We start from the raw sequence: 14,947 nt of genomic DNA, 5'->3' as shown, positions 1-14,947 counted from the left end.
TTTCTACATTATCTCCTATGTTAGACTGCTGATGCTCCAAACTAACTGGGTTAGTCACTATCCTCTACAAATATCCTATTTTTTCTGTGAATATATTATGTACATGCTGTTGAGGTTGCCTCAGGTGTCTTTTCTTCTCATTCCTACCAGTATAAATTTGTGTATTATTTAATGTACAGCTTCGCCTGGTCCAAATGTTCTGAGCAATTAATACCTTCTTTCTGACATGCCTCACCTCGCCTTTTTGCTAATATGGATATTTGTTTATGTACCTTGCCTCCTCTACTGGACTGCAAGGTCTATTGGAGGCTCAGACAACATCTCAGGTATTTTTCTATTTCTAGGGCCTATCACTTCCGTACACAGACTTCATCAACAGAAAAAAAGCAAATTATCTTGTCTGGAAATTCTTCCACTTAGACATTTAACAAATAGGAAGAATATGTGAGGTCACTGCTTTCTTCTTTTGAGTTCTGAGAAATCAGAACTAGTTTACTTTCATAAAGGGAGAAGTTTAGAGTGACATTTTAAGTATAGTGAACCTGGAGAAGAAAGTAATTCTTGTTGGCATTGTCAGCTCCATTATCAATGTGAAGTATATTTCAGAACCTAACATTATGCACTGGCATTTTGAGAGGAAAATGATAGAACCAGTTTCTTTTTCCTGTGATAGCAAAGTCATCCCCCTAGTCTACTATACTTCCTAGACAGAAGGCCTATAGACATACTACATAGCTAATTTCCTTCACCTGGCAAACTTCCTAGAACTCTTCTGAGCACTCAAGATAGATACATGTATTTCTATCCTTGCAAAAGACCTGTGAGTCAGGTACCAGGCTCAGGCCTGTGATCCTAGCTACTTATGTAAGGTCTAAGGACCACACAGCCAGCCTAGGCAGACAAATCCAAGAGACTCTTATCTCCAATTAACCATCAAAAAGCCAGAAATAAAGCAAATGTGGTAGAGTGCCACAGCCTTAAGTGAAAAAGCTAAGGGACAACATCCAAGCCTTGAGTTCAAGCCTCACAGGCACAAAACAAAACAAACAAAAAAGGACCTGTGAATTTTTAAGTTTAGAATAATCACCTGTTAAAACGCCAGCAAAACAAAATCTTTAGCATCTATAGATAATCACTTATCTCTCAACAGCTATTTAAGTTTGTTGTTATCTTTCATTCTCTTCAGTAGTGGTATCTGAACAGTATGCTTAGCGTAATGCAAAGAGCAGATGCCACATAGATACAAAACAGCCCTGACACTGTAGTACTTTCTTGTTTTTATTGGGTCTTCTTCTTAAATACCATCCAAAGAACTGCACAATTCTGTTATGTTTTGGGGACAAACATCTATCTGACCTATCTCATAGTCCATAAGCCAGCAGGTGTTTCCTTTGAAACACACTTTATTTCTTAAAACCCAGCCCTTAAGGATCAATTTTTCCTTCAGTGGTTGGTTCCCCATCTCGCACGGCCCCTTTAAGAGAAAATTCCTTTCCCTAGAATTGGTAGGAATATATTTTAAATGAAAGTTAGTTTGGTCTAACCATGCAGGAAGCTATTACCCATCCGTTGTCTTTATGTGCGTGATTAGGAATAATAGCTGATTTGTGAAGTTATCTATTACGGGAAATAATCAAGATTAATGAGCCCTGTGGCACTTGCTGAATGCCTCCAGAGATTTATTGCTCAGTCTGTGCATTTCTCTTGTTGTGCTGTGGGTGCTGTCAAGAGTTTTTCTGCAGATGCAAATGGAGACATGGATTAATTGTAGAAGAGGAAAAAAGCCCTTTCAATGTGATGGAACATTTTGGACTGTTCAGTCCTACCTCTCAATGTTTTTTTGTTGTTATTGTTATTTGTTTTAAAACATAATCATGTATGAGCCTACATTCTTATCCTCTTTAGACCTAGGTAGGGAGTGGCATATGGCTCATATTCTCTGAACACAAGAAATAGATACAAATAATGCTGTTCAACTTAAGAATTCTGTACCAGTGTGAGGCCCTCACACAGAGGAGAGGGAAGAGAAGAAGGGATGAGAGAAATCCGTAAAAAGGAGGCCTACATACAAACAAAAATATATGGTTACAGTCACTGTGGACGTCAAAGGAATTTAAATCACTTGCTTAATCAGGGAGATGCTGCTTTCTCCTCAATGGAACTACCCTATAGCTATATGGCTATACATATGCTAATGGAAATATACCTTTGTTCTGAAGGGATAAATGAATTCAGGACACTGAACATCCAACGCATTTCTTGAAATGGAACAGAGATCCAGGACTTACATGAAATTTGAGACATGATATGATCTTTATTTTAGCAACTGTATAATTAAAACAAAATTGCAAAAACTGACAGAAGGAAGATGCAGAGGTAAGGACAAGAAGTTCTCAATGTACAGATCTTATTTGGGAGAAACAGATACCAAGACCCAGAGGCAAATCAGCCGTTATCAACTTCAGAGATTCATACAAACTCTTGTATCTCATGGCTCACCTGTAAAGTGGAGAAAATGATAGTACTAATAACACAACATTGTTTTGACTAATTAAATTAGTACATGTAAAAGAGCTTAGAACTTCAAAAATGTTAGCTACTGTTGAATTTTCCAATAAAAATTTGCCAATCAAAATGTATTTCATAACCTTTTGTACCCTAAGTTATAGCATTCTAATAATGCTGTACTAGTTCAAATATTCAAATTCTTCTCTTTTTTTTGGTCAGGCTTATCCTGCGAAAGATGAATACAAATTAAGAATTAAAAGATCTCTGCTAGCTAGGATCCAGGTCAGCCGTAAAGCAATAGCATGATATTAGCTGAAGTACTTTCTTTGGGTTTCCTGTCTATAATGAAGTAGAAACTAAACCAATGTCTTCAATGACTGTGTAACAGAAGCTTTAGAAACCACATTATAAGTAGATTTTTAAAAAATCAATGCAATATACTTAAGATTGTATATGACTATAAGAACAAAACCAAAACACTAATATCTATAATCAAGCCATGAGGAGGCCACAGGGAGTTTATAGAAAATTTCAGAAGCCAAATCATTTGCAAAATACAGGAAAGAATAAAATGTCCCTAAAGGATTCTTTTAATGTGCTAGAGCTTACATTTCCATAATGATATTAAGAGGATCATCAGGTTCATTTAAAAGCACATATAGAGGACCTTAACATTTGTTGATAATGATATGCTTTTGTGATAGAGGCCTGTAGACCATAATTTCCACATTCTCATCAAAACTCTTTCTATCACTATTTTTACACCAATAGCAAATTAGCTAGTTTTTTAAAAAATAGTCTTAAGTAAAATTTTTATTTTCTATTTAAAATCAGACTGTGAATTATAGTATTTGTGAATTCAAGTACATGATTTCATCATTTCTCTCTCCTAAGCCTACTCTTGATTCTGCTATTTAAACTATACATCTTTCTTTAGGCCAAAGTTAAATTCTAATCTATTGGCATCTTCAATCTTTACAAATGACATTCATTTCTTCCCCTCTTAGTGCCCCAAAGGCTACTGTACTTCTAATGTACATTCTATACACTACATTTGTATGTATTCTGTTATTCAACCTCATTCAAACCTATGGATAGGGTCTATCCATAATCCAAGTTTGCTAAAAAAATTCAGCCAATCATGTATCCATGTATTCCTCTCTGGCTGTTTAACAAGATGTTAGGTTCAAGAACTACCTCTCAATTAGTGTTTGTTTCCACAACCCTATCTGGCACATCTCATCAACAAAGTTGCTGCTCATGCCAACTATGAAATTAAATAATTTATTACTGTTGGGGTTAGAACCAACTAAAAAATAAGAAAATAGATTTTAGATTCTTCTGTCTTCCCGGGGAAAATGAATTATCCCAATGGCAATTTCAGTTTTTGTTAAGAAGTTACTCAGACCACTGACAGCCAATAGGGCTGGATATTTAATGAACTGGTAAACGCTCTGAACCCCTCCATGAGGTTCAGACCCTGACTCCAGAAATGACAAATAATAGTAAAAACAGTCCATATTTTGGTGGTTGAGATTAGCAGAGAGAAACATAGAGTAAAAATGTGGTTTCTACACAACAGACTCCATTTCAAAGTCCACTCTAGGCATTTTGAATTAACCGTCTATCAAGTGAAGATGGCTTCACTGTGCCACTTTCAGAGATAAAGAATGTAAGGTAAATAAGCTTCCCCCAGTAAGTGGTAGAACCAAGACTCATCACATCAGCTTGCTTCTAACTCTTAACCAATAAACTCTGCTCGATGGATAGGAGGGACTATTCCTCACCAATGTCAGGATATGAGGTATCTAGGACACAGAAAGGAAATAGTAAAAACAGAGGGGTGGACTAAGGTTTTAGAGAAGAGACATGATAGCACCTTTGTATATGTTTTAATATAAAACCCAAGTTATTTTCTATTATTCACAGGCTAGATATTAGGTGTCTTGTTACCAAGTCTATGACAGAAAGAAACACATGCCACACCTTAAACTACCCTTCAGGCTAGTCTTTGCTGGATTCTTCCCCTCTGTTACATTCAATTGAATTTATGCTAAGGGTTCATTCATATATATGATATTCACGGAACAGAGTCAAGAAGCTTAAAAACCTATTTGTTTTCTATTAAGAATTTGCCATATGGTAGTCTCCAATAATAGGCATCTGTCAAAATGATAATCGTCCTTTCACCAGTTCATTCTTATGTTCCCAACAGAGGTATCAGCTATCAACAGGTTCTATAGTATGAACAGACAGTCATTTTGACCCGACGTCACTGTCAATCAGGAGAGAATAAAACCAAAGCAAAAGGAAATAATTCATACTGGGTTTAGACCTGGGGTTAATAGCCGCCCTCAGTGGCAGGGGTGACATTGATCAAGATGCAATATACTTATAAACTGACATATTGGACTGAAACTCTTTCATACAACTACTTAAACATAGGAGAAGGAGAGCCATCCTTAGGGATGACTCTTCCATGAATGAAGAAACCTGTTTCTTGTATAAATGCAATTCTTTGACACCTATTTATTCAGCTGGGATAACAATAGTTAAAAAAGAAAAAGAAGAAAAGAAAATATTATTAAGTACCTCTAAGATGCTAGTTATTTCATAATAATTATTTTGGCATGCAAAGATGCCCAGTCCGTATGCCATATGCCATTTAAACAACAACAATAAGGCTCTGGCATACCTGCTTAGAAGTCTGGCTATTTTTCCATCTACAAGTATCTTAAAGTCAGTAAATTTATTCTGTCATTGATAAGACAACCAAGTTGCAAATCATGGACCTATTCATAAACTGTCATGTGTTCAATGCCTAGAGTTGAGAGTACTTTGTTTTCAGCTTAAATTTGGAAATGTGCAATACTGGCTTCTACAGACTCGTAATCAGAAAACCACACTGAGTTTTGAACTGGAAGAATGTGAACTCATCTAAGTAATCCCTTCATTTTATAGATAAGAGACTCGAACACCCTTGAGGAATGATTTACACACATTACTCAGCTATTCACAACAAAGTGAAATCTGCAACATAACTTTTCTGACTCCTATACCATACCACCTAGCTCCTACTCTGTAAGCAAACCTGTATTTGCCTCATCCATATCAGCAATCAGTTGCTTGAATAACTAGCTGAAGTGGTCCAGAAATAAAGAAAAATACAGAGAATATAGTTGGAAGAGGGTTTTCATCTCCTGGGCCACGTCACAGATCTCACTTCTACCTTTACCACAAGAAAAAGGAGGAAATCATCCATTGCCTGCAATTTGGGCAGGTTTTTCTTTAGGATCCTTTGTTGGAAGGAATTCCAAGCAGGGTATCTCTTTTAACTAGGCTTTCTTGGTATGATGACAAGGTTTGAACTCAGAAAGCCCTTGGAGGGGCTGTGGTAAAGTGGAATGAACCCCTGTTCAATCAGTCACAGAACCCATGTTCAACCATAAGCAAAGGCCACAAGTCATGATTCTATTCACTAGAGTATTGACTCTGCGGAAATGAAATGGACAAAGTTACAGGAAAATGTGAATTCTCACCAGGGAAAGAAAACCAGGCCACATTGCTTGATGGCCCCAACATAAAGCTTATTTTATTCCCTGTAAATTAAAAATATAAGAAAGAAAACACCAATATAAAGGTAAAATTAGAGACCAAGGAAAATTCATAAGGAAATGTCCTGAAGTCTGTCTTTAAGACAAATAATATGAAGGGTGCTTGGCTGACATTCACGTTAGTGATAGTTATTTATAAGTGTGAGTAAGAAAAATCTGTCAAGTACACAGAAAAAATGTCATAATCAGACCAATTTTTTAATTGTGGAAAAATGCAAAAATAAAGGGAGGATAAATACTAAAACGGAAAAAAAGGAACAAATATGATCAAAATAAATTAGATGAATGTATAGAAATACCACAATGAAAAATATCCCTCATTTTGTGCAATTAATATATAGTAGCAAAAATAGCATAATGGAAAAAACAAAATTATTTTTGTCTCTATTTTCATCTTCCAGGACAATTTCCACATAGGTTCCAATATGTTAGTTCGATAACTTCTTCAAACCAACCCCCTCTGGTTTCATTACTTCCAGGGCTCTTGCTCATATTAGAACCCACAGTGTTGAGATTGCTAGATGAGTTCCTTGCAACAGATTTCCATGTTCCCTGGGGACAAAGTCAATCAGAAATGCCAATGCTCTTTTCTTAGCATTCTTTAGCCAGCTTTTCAAACTTAAACTGTCCCACCTATCACTTAGATATAAACCACAGAGCAGTGAACATGGATGTTAAACCTGAATTTTCAAGAAATATTCCTTCAATTACTACACTAAGATTTAGACACTACCCTTGAGATCTCCCTTTTCCCCAACCTTGTAAATAGGAAATTATTTTGTAGAAAAAAAATAGCTTCTTCAAAGCATCTTAGTTTCTAGCTGGTGCTACAGATATAAGTACATAGTCTGATTTATGAAAATCCTCATCTATTTTTCCTTTAAGCTACAGGTAAATAAGCAATTCTTTACCTTGCTAGAGAATTTATTATACAGTTGATATTGATATTGCTCCCTTTTCCAAAATGAGCACCTTTCAATTTAAAGAACAATGTTATGTTTTGAAAGATTGATTTAATCACTATGAGACAGATGCTGAAACAAAATTTGAGAAATACAACATCTATTTCAAAGAAATGCCAGATGATTTCATGTCATCAAGCTATCTTAGAAACAGAAAACAGACGCGTGTTGCAACATACAGCTAGCTCTTTTTGCCTGTTCTGCAAATAGAAGCTGGCTAGAACTTAATACAGACATGGAGCAACTCATAGTTCTTACAATTTTATTTTCATTAAGTGGGTATCAAGATTTTCGATCAAATTAAAGTCTGTCCCAGCAAAAGCTGTCCAACGTCCTCCCTCTCCCTCCAGAATAGTAGCTTATCATATAAACTTTAAATTGAGTACCTAAATGGTATTCCCTCAATAATACAAAATGGAAATACCCTCCAATATTTGAATCAATGCTATACATAAATTATTCTTTCACAAAATGATCATAAAACAGTGCTAAATTCCACTGAACCAAAAATGGGCCATTGGCATTTTCCTCAAGTTTTGATTAAGGTCATAGCCTATAACTTGGGCATATGTACCAAACCCAAGTTCTACAGAAGGAATAAAAAGAAATTCTGGAGTAAGAAAATAAGGTAAAGTTTGAATAAGAAATAAGTTTGATGTTGGACTTCATTTTAGATGGGCCCAAAGCTTAGGAAATGCATACATTTCTGAAATCCCCCTTTTCCCATTCACTCTGAACATGTTTAACAGTTTAACAGCATTTTCCTTTATCTTTTCTGGGTTAGTACGTGGGAAAATTACCACTTAAAATGTAGCTAGGAGCCGGGCGCTGGTGGCTCACGCCTGTAATCCTAGCTACTCAGGAGGCTGAGATCTGAGGATCGCGGTTCAAAGCCAGCCCAGGCAGGAAAGACCGTGAGACTCCTATCTCCAATAAATCACCAGAAAACCAGAAGTGGCGCTGTAGCTCAAGTGGTAGAGCGCTCCCCTTGAGCTGAAGAGCTGAGGGACAGCGCCCAGGCCCAGAGTTCAAGACCCACGACCGACAAAAAAAAAAAAAAAAATGTAGCTAGGACAGGAGGTAAAATTTTTCTTTTTTTTTTTTTTTTGGGGGGGGGGTCCGGTTGTGGGGCCTAAACTCTGGGCCTGGGTGCTGTCCCTCAGCTCTTCAGCTCAAGGCTAGTACTCTACCACTTGAGCCACAGCCGGCTTTTTTCTTTTTGCTTATGTGGTGCTGAGGAATCAAACCCTGGGCCTCATGCATGCAAGGCAAGCGCTCTACCACTGAGCCACCTTCTCAGCCTCGGTAAAATTTTTCTTAAAGGGCATTTTCCAACAGTACATGAGGACATATACTGCTGACACACCTCAACTACACACATGGAATGAAGTTTAAAAGAGAATTCTAGTTATTCCAATGATTTCGTCAATTGCAAAAAAAAAAAAAAATCTTTTGGTCCAAATGTTTTCTTATTTAATTCTTCAATTATATCACATTGATTAATTAAAGATAAGGGTAGTATAATTCTCCAAATGAAAGAAACAGATATGCCCATTACTCTTAAGATAACTATTAAGCATTTAAAACTTCAAGTCTTTCCCTGCATGGGTTAATAATACATAATAGATATGATAATAGAGAATAGCTATCATAGATATTTTGGGCAAGTAGTGAATAAAGAGAACAGCCCACACATCTATATTCTAACTAATCATTCAAGCACCTAACTTTTAATGGATATATGTAATATTTTAGTATCATATCTCTTACTTCGGCTTTCTGAGTAGTCTGTGGGAAGAGGGGTGTGGGTTTGGGAAAATGGAAGATTTGAGATGAAGAACATTCTAGACCTATGAAACTAATGACTCTAGAAATAGGCCCAGCAGTAAAGGGAGGACAAGGGAAAATATATTTCAAGAATCACACGATTGTGCTATCCTTTGTGCACATCTTCATCACAGGTGGAACTCATTCAGCTCTGGAAAAGCAGACACCTCATTTATGTTGTCATTTTCCAGGGGACAGTTTACCAAAGGTGAAATTTGAAGTACCCTAGCAGAAGTACTATTCCAGTTCCCACTGCTCAAAAATTTCCTAGGGAAAAGAATAATTACAGGGGCTGGGAAGGTGGCTCAGTGGTAGAGCGCTTGCCTTGCATGCCTGAGGCCCTGGGTTCAATTCCTCAGTACCACATAAGCAGAAAAAAAAAGCCGGAAGTAGCTCTGTGGCTCAAGTGGTAGAGCACTCGCCTTGAGCTGAAGAGCTGAGGGACAGTGCCCAGGCCAAGTTCAGGCCCCACAACCAAACCCCCCTTTCCAAAAAAAAATAATTACATAGAAACTGGAAAGGATTTTTTTTAATGTTGGCTAAATTTCTTCAAAAGTCCTGGAATACTTTTATCTGTTAGATGGATAGAAATATCAATAAGTGGATGAGAAATACCAAGTACACGAAGAAGAAATTACCTTGACCTAGAAGACTACTATCTAGTCTGGTCTATCTAAGCAGGTCACTTCCCAATTATTTTCATTACCTTTGGCACACTTTTCTTAAAGATTACTTTGGGCCTTAGTTGCAAAGTTCCTAATATTAACCGTATATGTACATCCTGACATAGCAGTTTGAAAGTAAGACTTCTGTCTTCATGCTACATATTTTTTCTTCAACTTGCATAGTTTCTAGAGCTGTGGGACTGGAGTTCATAAAAGTGAAATTAATTTTATGTTTATGTGAATTATATGGTTATGATTATGGGCAGATTGTTCATAATTTATCTGTCAAGAGGTTTACCCTTGTGCTTCAATATATCTTACTTACATGGCATCAGAATATTTAACACACTCAAAAATTAACAGCTAACATTGAAACTAATTACTTTCCAGTTTCAACTTTAAGTTTTACTAATAAACACTTTTACATGGCTCAGAGGATTTTGTATTATTTTGCAGAAGAAATTATGCATATTCCAGACTGCATTTTTGGAAGATAGAAGTTCTTAATTCCAACAAGTTGATCTAATTATTTTGATATTTTGCTCACACTTAAAGTGTCAAGTATCTAGACATACCTGGATAATTTCAGGAGTTTTTCCTGTGTTGTATTTTCTTCCTTCACGTGAATTCAGCTTTAAGAGAGCAGAAATAAACTATGCAACTTGTGGGCAGAGATAGGAGAGGGAAACAGGTAAAGTGTAGGAAGGGGTGATATTGTCCAAAAAAGAAATGTACTCATCTCCTTACTTATAAAATGATAACCCCTCTGTATAATACCATAATAATAATAAAGATTAAAATTATATATTAAAAAAGCAGCAAATACAAGCATTAGTACTAATTACCAAAAACATAAATCAAAACAGAATGCCTGAATAACAAGACTTTTGCTGCACAATTCCCATCCTACACTCCTATTCCACAAGTATTCTGTACAATAAAAGTGCGGTACTGTATTTATAAGGATAACCCTAAGGCGTTGTATTAACTACAACCACCAAGGTAACATTAACTTATCTCAGAGTTAACTGTTGAGCAAATCTTACAAGTCTTACCAGACTTCTTACACAGCCTCTTCAGTTTACATGTCTTTCTCTAACATCCCATGATATAAAAAATCCAGGTAAGATATGGAACGCAAGTTTTTTCTACAGACAAATCCCTGTACACTTGGCCACCAAGTGCCTTGATTTGTGGAGCTCAAAAGAGGTACTTTTTCTTAGACTTCTAAAGCTGAAATCAGCCAAGTCCAGATTTAAGTTATGCTTTTTTACTGTAATTTTTTACTTAATGAATCCAAATAACTTTAGGATGTACCAAAAGAGACTTAATATACAATTTCAACTAGAGCTAGAGCTATTTTTAAAGGGAATGTTAGGTGCTTCATGCTATATTGTTCACTCAAACTCATTGCTATCAATCAGTATTTCACCTAATTCTGGGTTGTAAAGCATTCTTATAGGGCTCTCACCTAAAAAAAAAAATCTTCTATTCAAGAACTGACAAATAGCCATGGATAGGAGTCTGTCCACAGATATTAAAGCAGTGTACACCTAAAAGCCCTCGGGCCACATTTATCCAGCTCTTGCTGTATAACATATCAAGCATACATCCCGGTAATGCTAATGTACACCACAGCATCTCTCTTTTCTTGTTCCATTCAAACAAAAAAATGTGTCCCTTGCTTGTTAGACTCCTATCACTCAGGTCTCTAAAATAAAAGCCACATACAGTGTTTTCTTCATCCTCCAATATCCTTCCTTAGTTAGGTGTACAGTTTGCTTTATTTAAAAATGTTTGGCATCCATCTATCAGGCCAATGTTGTAATAAGCTCTCGCCATCAGGGAATAAATATTTCATCTATTTTTTAAAATTCTGCTTTTTCTTGTCAGTGAACACATGTTGGTTTTTTTTAAAAAAAAGACCCTGACTTTTTCTTCTTAATTCAAGAGTATTTTAAAAAATACTAATATTCTTTCAAATGGTTTTTAATTTTTCTCAATCTGATACACTGTTAGCAGTGAACTAAAGATTCTGATTTTAGATTTTGTTAGTAATCTACAAAGAGATCATTCTAACCATGGACATTAATTACATTATTTTAAGTTTCTTATAGGTCTTTATAGAGAGCAAAACACTTTCAACATATTGGTTTCGGTGATGAAATTAGCAGTTACAAACTTTCCTTATCAAATCCCACATTCATACTCTCTCTGTCTCAGTCTAACTACTCCATATCATAACTATTAATCCTTTCTAAGGTATTATATAATAGAATGTAACCTTTACATTGGACAAGTGTCACACTCACTTTTCTTTTCTTTTTTTTCTATTTAAAAAGTATGCCTAATTTGTCATTTTGGCCAGAGGAATGATAAAAGGATGGGAGAGAGTAAGAATTAGGTTTTCTTTCACTATACTGGAAAGAAGGAAAGGAAAGGAGGGAGAGAGGGAAAGAAAAAAAAGAAAGAAGGAAGGAAGGAAGGCAGGAAGGAAGGAAGGAAGGAAGGAAGGAAGGAAGGAAGGAAGGAAGGAAGGAAGGAAGGAAGGAAGGAAGGAAGGAAAGGGAGAAATGAAAGGAAAAAGGAGGGGGGAAGGGATTAGAGGGAAGAAGGGAGGGAAATGAAAACAACATTCCTTCTAATAATTACTTCAGAACACCCCTGACAAAGGATCCACACAGTAAAAGCAACTCATGTTTTTACCAACTCATAAATAGAAAGGAAGAGGTAGAAAATAAAGTCACACTTGCCAGGGGCAAGATCATTCAGCTTTAGAGCCAAGAGAAGTAGGATAGTGGAACATTTTCCTATAGTAACAACAACAACAAAAGTATATTGTCAAGAAAATCTTTTGTTTCCATGCTAAGATAAAATATATCCACCAAATTCAAATAAGTGACAAATTTTTGCCGATTTGTCATTTAAAGACAATTTAGATGTGGGACACAATGATGTGTTGCTCTGTCAGTTCATTTTTCTTGAAGAAGTCTATAGTTTCCTAGGTGGAGGTTCAGCTAGAACTGAGTCCATATTTTGTATACATGATTTCTTTTGTGGCATTCAGAATTTTCACTTTCAACTGCACATGATATACTTTTGCCCTATGTGCCTTTTCTCTGCTTACACAAGTGCAGCCAGTACTACCAGTCCAGAGACAACCTTAGGGACTAACAAGCATCATCTAGCTTGTTGTAAAGGATAGCATGCAACTTATTTCTCACTAAATATTAACTAGGCTGACCAAAGAACAAAATCAAGAGTGGGCCAGAAAGCTATTCCTTTAACAAACACCATATTGCTTCCAAGCCAGAACTAGGATTATTTGGAGAAAACAGGTATTTTTAATAAAAATTTTACTTTAGAATAAACAAGACATGCTTCTAAGAAGCCAGTCAGTAATTTCTTTTTTAAGAAAACAAAACAAGGGCTGGGAAGGTGGCTCAGTGGTAGAGTGCTTGCCTTGCATGCCTGAGGCCCTGGGTTCGATTCCTCAGCACCACATAAGCAAAAGAAAAAAGCCGGAAGTGGCGCTGTGGCTCAAGTGGTAGAGTGCTAGCCTTGAGCTGAAGAGCTGAGGGACAGCGCCCAGGCCCAAAGTTCAGGCCCCACAACCGGACCAAAAAAAAAAAAGAAAAAAGAAAACAAAACAAAACAAAAAATAATAATCCTCATTCTTTTTGAGTACTTTTGAATGTTTTAGCTCCCTTACCAGATAGTGGTGAACTTTCAGAATTGGATGACTAAGGAAACTTCAAAAGGATTTAAAATTACTTTGAATTCATTAATATATTTTAAGATTATTTAATATTTTACTGATCAAAACAGGAAACAAAATAGATTTGGCAACTGTTACAACATTCATATCTACTCACATATACTCCACACTATAAAAAAAGCTGGACAATTTCAAGGATTTAGATAGTTTGATGACTGCGAACCCTCAGGAGAATGTCACACAGAATGTGTAATGATTTCTCCAAAAAAAACTTCAAGTCCACGGGGGGCTGGAAAGGTGGCTAAGTGGAAGCGCGCTTGCCTTGCATGCCTGAAGCCCTGGGTTCAATTCCTCAGCACCACATAAGCAAAAAGAAAAAAGCCAGAAGTGGCCCTGTGGCTCAAGTGGTAGAGCACTGGCCTTGAGCTGAAGAGCTGAGGAACAGCGCCCAGGCCCAGAGTTCAGGCCCCACGACCAGACCCCCCCCCAAAAAAAAAAAATCAAGTCCAGGGCTAGGTGGCTCATGCCTGTAATCCCCTCTACTCAGGAGGAGGAGATCAGAAGGATCTAGCTTGGGATCATAGTCCAGGAAAAAAGGGAGTAAAAATCCACTGTAACAAGAAAAAAGTTATAGTGATGTGTAATATCTCAACAGCCACATGGCATGTATAAGTGAGAATTCAGTCTAGCCATCCTAGAGGAAAATAAAATACCACACCCCACTTCAAAGATAACTGAAGAATAAAGATCTTGGAGGAGTAGCTCAAAATAACAACAACAATAATAATAATGTTTCTGGGTTGGGACCATGGGCTCAAGTGCCCTAAGTTCAAACCCTAGACAGACAGACAGACAGACAGACAGACACACACACACACACACACACACACACACACACACACACACACACACACACACACACACTTCAAATCTCAAGCTGCCAAGTTCTATAACTATTACAAAAATATTCTCTCAATTATTTTGCATTTGATTACAATGTAAAAATATTTATTTAAAAATACTTCAAAGTATAAATGTAGAAAAGCTCTGCTTAAGCTCTCACTTTGCTTCATAAAAAGGAAAACTCAGAAGTACACATATATATGTTCCCATGCCACCATCCTGCCTTACCTGCACTCAGAAAGATCTGACCCCTTTCCCATGGTCAGTATGTGAGGCTCAAGGACATTTTGATGTGATCATCTTTTAATCAGTGAGTCACAGTTTAGTCCAATATAGAAACTATTCAACTTCAAAGCAAATAGTCTGCACTTAAAATATAAAGGCAGGATACCTTTATATAAGCCTGATATATAACAGATGTCTACAGATATGCCTATTTTTGTAACAAGTTAGTAATTCCTTACGATGCCATATATTAAATGCAGTACCAATATATACTATGCTGAGTATTCCTAAGTATGAACAGAATCTTCCAGTTCTTTTTACTATAACTGCCATTCCTCTGTTGTAAATTTGTAAATGAGTGTATTAATACTTCAGAATATATTATCTGAAAAGACATCATCCTGTGAGAAGGGATGGATGGATGGTCACCAAAATATAATAAAAAGGATTCCTACTGGACAAAATGGAACAGTATTTTGAGACTGCCAACAGTTAGTGCATTATGAGGCAAACTGAATCATTATA

The 14,947-nt window shown here is 36.5% G+C and overlaps 1 protein-coding gene across 19 annotated transcripts in view; it reads right to left on the bottom strand.

Moving 5' to 3' along the window:
• Celf2 (CUGBP Elav-like family member 2) overlaps positions 1 to 14,947 on the bottom strand; it is a 778,786-nt gene that overhangs the window by 238,126 nt on the left and 525,713 nt on the right. The window contains exon 1 of one of the 19 annotated variants that reach the window (XM_069990344.1): positions 10,152 to 10,175. The exons of the other annotated variants lie outside the window; for them this stretch is intronic. The gene's annotated coding sequence lies outside the window, so the exon portion shown is untranslated. Of the gene's footprint in view, positions 1 to 10,151; positions 10,176 to 14,947 lie in introns of those variants that run through there. 19 annotated transcript variants of the gene reach the window in all.

The sequence above is a fragment of the Dipodomys merriami genome, unplaced genomic scaffold, assembly GCF_024711535.1.
Source record: "Dipodomys merriami isolate MVZ:Mamm:240054 unplaced genomic scaffold, mDipMer1.0.p SCAF_4, whole genome shotgun sequence".
NCBI classification, from domain to species: domain Eukaryota; kingdom Metazoa; phylum Chordata; class Mammalia; order Rodentia; family Heteromyidae; genus Dipodomys; species Dipodomys merriami.
Note: the sequence above shows the minus strand (reverse complement) of the source record. Positions and strands in the feature narration are given on the sequence as shown.